Source organism: Gavialis gangeticus, unplaced genomic scaffold (genome assembly GCF_001723915.1).
Source record: "Gavialis gangeticus isolate Ggan-Ray unplaced genomic scaffold, GavGan_comp1, whole genome shotgun sequence".
NCBI lineage: Eukaryota > Metazoa > Chordata > Crocodylia > Gavialidae > Gavialis > Gavialis gangeticus.
The window spans coordinates 124,215,938-124,221,979 of record NW_017729032.1 but is presented as its reverse complement, the minus strand read 5'-3'; the positions used below and the strand labels follow the sequence as shown (position 1 = coordinate 124,221,979).

Below are 6,042 nucleotides of genomic sequence, written 5' to 3'. Positions count from 1 at the left end.
GTGTGATTGGTCTGAGGGTTGTGCTCACCTGGAACAAAGGTATAGGGGCTAGGTCCAAATCCAGTGCCAACACCTCCGAGGCACAATTCCCTCCCCCCCAGCCTCCCTACTGTAATTGAGTGGAGAAGAGGAATGAATATGTAAATGATGTACAGCATTTTCATGACTTCTGTTCAGCCAGCTAGCCCTGCCAGAAGCGGAACCAGAAATTTACCCAGGAATTAAAGCAAGGAAAACAGAAGGCAAGGGAAGCAGTCAGGACTGTGCAGTCCTTCCAGCTCTCCCTGGCCTAGGGAAGATGCATCTTCCCAAAACACTGGTGAGAATTCCTTCCCCTGCTCCTATCCCCAATTGTTGCCACTTAATCCTCACTCCTTCCATTTGTCTTTGAGGGGGAAGATAGAGGAGGCCCCACCATGCATTCCCCCAACTGTAGTCACACATGCCATTTCATAGCCTCTCTCATATTATAACACCTCATTTCAAGGTAACACAGACTGGGAAAACAGGCAATTTGAGAGGTTTTTCCAATTATAAACGAACATTAATTAACAATATTGCATGTGGTTCTCAGATTTTTTAAAGGTATAACCCTCTTACCTTAAAATATCTGAAGCTGTTGTACTTATTGCTGTATTCTCACTTCATAATTCCTCCTAGATAATGCTCTGATAAAGAAAATTAGCAATTTAACATCCTTTTGCTTCAGGTTATGAAACTCAGCATTTTCTCTTCATTTCTGAACAGTACATTAATACTTAAAACAAATTACTAAAAATCCCTACCTTTCAAGGATAGCCTAATTATCTTGCAGCTAACGTGGCTGCTTATTGAAGTCTCTGCTAAGAATTTTCTGTTGAAAATTGTAACCATTGTATTTTCAGGTTTTAAAAAAAATATTTCCTCCTCTCAAAATTCTGGAAGACATGGGTCATGCTGTTTTGACAAGCAGTGAATATTTAAATGCCCTACATTCAATAGGAATAGTTTGCCAGTGATGACAATTTCAGTCAGGAGAAGAGATAAAGACTTAGATTGATGAATAACTGACATTTGATCTGCTGTTCATTTCCTAAGCTAGAATCAAATGCAATACACATAAAACAGTTGAAGCTAGCTGAGAAGCACAAATCATTGGTCCATGTTTTCCACATTGCTTCCCAGCTAATGCTTTTTAAAAAATTTCTTATTCACTGAGAAACTCTAATAGTTATAATCTGTCTACTGATGAGAGAGGTGACCTGGTAGGGTAAAGTAATTACCATAACCCATAAAGGTTACAGAAAAACGTTTATTTCCCCTAAGGTGTTTAGGAACTGTGGCTACGAATTTTGTGTTTAAAAGGGTAATGTGGGTCCTTGTGTGAATTCACTGAAAGACACATACATCTCGTCTAAGAACAGCTGCAGTACAAACCAGCTGACGCAAAATCTTACAGATGTTGGATGTGTGAGGAGGAGTCTGCCCTCTGCCTAAAGCAGAAATAAGAGAAACTTGAAAGGACCTGATTTCCTTACACAGACCAGGTTAAAAAGAAGCCACTTAATGTGCAGAATTGTAAGGCAGTATTTTTAGTGTGGAAAGGTTTCACCTTAGACCTCAGAATTACTTGGGATATGAATGCACCCACTGTGCTCAGACAGATCGTGACGCTTTAGAATGGCAGTATGCAAGACTAGAACGACTTCATTAGCCTGTTTAAAAACATGGCTGCAGTGGCTGCCACCCACACAGACTTCAGCTGTGTCTTCTTCCATGGGAGCAAAGCAGCTGCTTAAAAGGAACTTTGCCAATTAAAGTCTGGCCTACTGAAATCTATCACCATTAATGGTCACACTATCTGGAAAAAGTGGTACAAAACTGGTCCCAGGTAACAGAATAAGGGCATGTCTACACCACAGCAGCAGTGGGTCCTAGGGGGGGTCCCGAGCCTACCCCGAGTACAATCAGTAAAGATGCTACATCAGGGCAAGGGATTTTATCTGGCCTGTGTCAGGTCCCTCAGCCCTGCCCAGCCCAGGCACGGGGGGGCAGCCCAGGCCATGGTCACCCCCACGCACACAGAGGGATTGGGGCAGTGTGGCAGCTGGACTCTGCTTCCCAGCAGCCCCAGCAGAGGCAGCTCCTTCTGGCTGTTGCTGCCAGTGTTGCCACCACCAGTCCCAGCTCTGCTGCCCAGGCATCCTGGCTCATCCACCTTGCACCCACTGCTAGTGATGCTGGACAGAGTGGGCGGGTGGGGTCTCCAAGGAAACCAGCCCAGGACCCCCACAAGCAGGACATGCTTGGCTGGGTGGATGGGGTGGTGCCACAGGCAGGTGGGGAGGGCCATCCGAGACTAGGATGAGTGGAAGGGGCCAGGATTGCGGGCAGTCAGAGTGCAGTCAAGGCCCAGGGCAGAGCCACGATCCCCTCATAGTGGTTCTGCACTGGGCCCTGGCTCCACAATCCTGCCCCCCCAACCATCCCACTCCCAGACACTGCTCTCCACTCACGGCCCTATCCCATCTGCTTTGCTGAGTGCACACTGCCCGTGGGGGCCCTGAGCCAGTCTCCGTGGAGACCCCCCACCCACTCCATCTGGCACCCCTGGTGGTGAGGAGTGGACAGGCCTGGACCTGAGCCAGGTACAATTAATTGCCCCCTGCTGGACAAGGTCAGCACCCTCTCTCGCCACAACAGTTCAACAAAACTCCCTTAGTGGCCCTCCAAATAATTGCCCAGCCCTGTGCTACAGGGTGCTCCTTCTGCATTTGCTCGAGTCCTCTGCCTCTGCTGTGCTTGAGACCCATTGCGGAGGGATGTGCTGGAGCATCTTCAGTGGTATAGTTCTGGATGTGCAGCACATGAACAAGGCATGCTTGTCCCAAGCGGGACACTGTCACTGCCCTGTTAAAATTGTCTAGGAGTCTGGATCCTGAATTATGCTGGTAACAGGCAGCTCCTACCAAATTTCCTATAAGTTGCAGGGTCTAGGCAACTGGTAGGAATGTGGATACCAGTAATTCCTTAGTGGAGTAAAATACCTTTTCACTTATGAGTTAAATCTAAGCCAATCTGACAGAAACTAAAAGTAGTTATGAACTAACAAGAGCTAAGCACAGTATGTAAAATGACTTGGCAGCTTCATTCCTTTTTAGATTTGGTCTTTTCATTGGTTCAAAAGGTTAAGGTTTGTGAGGTGAGACTCAGGCAGAATTGGCGTGTCTAAACCCACAAAACCCAACCTCACTGATGAGATGCCCTCAAGGCACTTGAGCTTTCACCCATCAAGTTTTCTCAGTGCTGTTATTGTGTATGTCCAGAACTCCTGTCATCTTAGCAGGACAGACTAGCTCAACAACACTTTTGGTCTAAGCTTGCATCAAAAACTAGGTGTTCCTGCACTCAGTAACTGAACTGAGGGGGGACAACCAGGGCAGCAGATCTGGGCACCACCTTTGTGTGTGTGGGTTGGAGGGGGGAGGGAGGGGGCAAAAATATAACTATTACCATAGCAGTAGCTGACTGTGTTGCTGCAGTTGGCAGACCAGGGGCTAGCACTGTCCCGGGTACCACATGGCTGCCCTAGGAATGGAGCTAGACTGCTGTGCCCCTGCCTATACCTAAATCCTCCCAGGGGCCTAATCTGGCAGTCATACTTAGACCATATGCTAACACTGCCAGCACTGACCTCAGCAGAAAACACAGCAGTCACAGCCACTTCACTCAAGAATAGTGGCTAGAGGATGAAGCATTTCTGCTGCTGCTGTGCACCTTTTTTAGAATAGCCAGGAAGAACTCAGGTCTTCCTCTATGCTCTCTACACTCATAAGGGATTCAAACACATATCTCCCTCCTCTCAGGGGAGGGCCCTAACCGTCAGGTTGTAGGTGAGACTGGGCTGGGGGCTTTTTCCCCTACTATTCTTGTTCCACACTGCTCCACTGTGCAAAAAAGTAACCCAAGATTCAAGGGGCCAGAGAGTGATTAAGAGAAAGCATGACTCCTTTAGCCTGTTGATAAGGGCGCTCCCCTGCATGGGTAGGAACTTGGATTTTGGTTCATGCTGCTATGATTATTTCTATAGTCCTGCATGGGTAGGACTAGAGCTGGGGACTGCCCCAGCCCAGCTGAGTGTCCTTACCACTGGGCTACTGGAGTCTGCATCTGATTTCATGAACACTGTTTTGCGGTTTATACAGGAATAGTTTCAACAGAGGGGATTCATGGCATCCCTACCTCCATCTAGCCTATAGCCTGACTGGTATAGCACTCTCCTGAAGGTAAGAACAGAGAGTTTGAACCTTCTTAGACTGAGGAGGGAAAAGAACCAAGGTCTCTTAACTCTCCCCATCCTTTAAAAGAAGAGTGGGACATCTTCTGTTTCTAACAGGGGCACATAAGACTAGGTGGGAGTTTCAGCCTGTAAATCCAAGTCCCACATAACAGGAGGACTGTTGAGAGGATTTCAGTGTTTCGGACATATGCCTCCTTTTGCCTTAGCCATTTGCTTCCCCTGCCCCCATTCAGGATGGCAGAGTTGTGAATCCCATCCCAGGAACGTAGCTCTCCTGACACCTTGTATAGAGCACACTGGTGCCTGATTCAGGGTTGGGGATTTTATTTCTTAGGCTAGACATCTAAAAGTTTTTCATGGTAACCCTCAGCCCTGACCTATCCCTGTCTTACTTGTGGATCTAGCCATAGCTTTTCAGGTCCTTCCATCTGGCATCTTCCACAAACTCTAATTGTATTCAGAAGGAAAAAAATAAAGATTAGTTTGGCCAGATAACAGACAACATTATTGAATATACGTAAGTAATCTGACAACTTTTTGCATGTTTAGTTGCCAGAAAGGAGGAATGAGTCATTTAGGTTCATAGTCTGCTGTAAACATTTAGGGAAGATTTAAATGAAAAAGGAGCCAGACTAACTGAAAAAGGCATCACTTTCTTTAAAATAATCCAAATCTCTCCTTTGGTATTAAAAAGGAGAGCAAGAGAGAGAATTCAAGAGAAACAATGTCCTTCTGCAGTGCATCATGATCACTATTCCATTTCAATCAGTGACAGTAATCCATGCAATATAATATGATCAGTGACAGGCAATCATATCTGCTACTGCCAAACCTGGCTCAATTAACTGAATTGCTAAAGCAGTGTAACAAAAGAATCAATTGCATCCTCAGGTGGGGTGCGTGTGTGTGCATCTGCGTGCGTGCGTGCGTGCGTATGTGCACAAGATACATAGTGCAGTCAGTTTTGTTTTACAGTAGTTTTTAAGCAAATGACCTCGAACTGAACAACTTGAACTCACTGTAAGTATCAATAATACATGAGGACACCACACTTCTGTTTTGAAGTATTTTTGAAGAATAGGCTCTTCAGTAGGTGCTGCAACCCATTCTTTTTATGATTCTTTAATTACATCATTTCTTTGGACTGAATTAAACATTGTTTTATTTGGCTACAAGCAAACAAGCAAAAAAACCCCATATATAATTTCTCAAGCAGTTATACCATACTCTCATTTAAGTCAGGCATATTGTGCCTCAATACATTTATTCATTCTGTATATATGAAAATATGCAACTGATGCAAGGGCTAGGTAGAACACAGGTGAGGACTCTCAAAGCTTCCTCTTGCAATTCTCATCACATTGCAATCTTGCCTGGAATTCTCATGAATGATATAGAAATGCTGAATTTCATGAGTCTAGTAGACTACCACGAGCAATATTTTAAAATGCTTGAGGTCCAGGGTTGCAAGTACAAAGGTGGGAATTTTTTTTCCCCATTTCACATCCATCATCTACATTAGGGATGAATGTTGTTACCCAAAGTTCCTAAATGTATTAATTCCATGAACTAATCATAAGTTGACCAAATATTATTCGAAACAAATTAGAGGTCAACATTAAACCAGTATTAGCAATAGCTAATCAAGTATAATATACTTGATTGCTGCAAAAATGTGACAGCAAGCTGGAAGTTCTACTAGCTCACATTAAATCAGAATAATAAAAATCAGAAAGAAAATAGAGAAAAAAAAAAAAAAAAAA

The 6,042-nt window shown here is 44.6% G+C and overlaps 1 protein-coding gene across 6 annotated transcripts in view; it reads right to left on the bottom strand.

The window, feature by feature from the left end:
- The window catches only part of FARP1 (FERM, ARH/RhoGEF and pleckstrin domain protein 1), a 405,781-nt gene that overhangs the window by 318,480 nt on the left and 81,259 nt on the right, over positions 1-6,042 (bottom strand). The gene's annotated exons all lie outside the window — the stretch shown is intronic.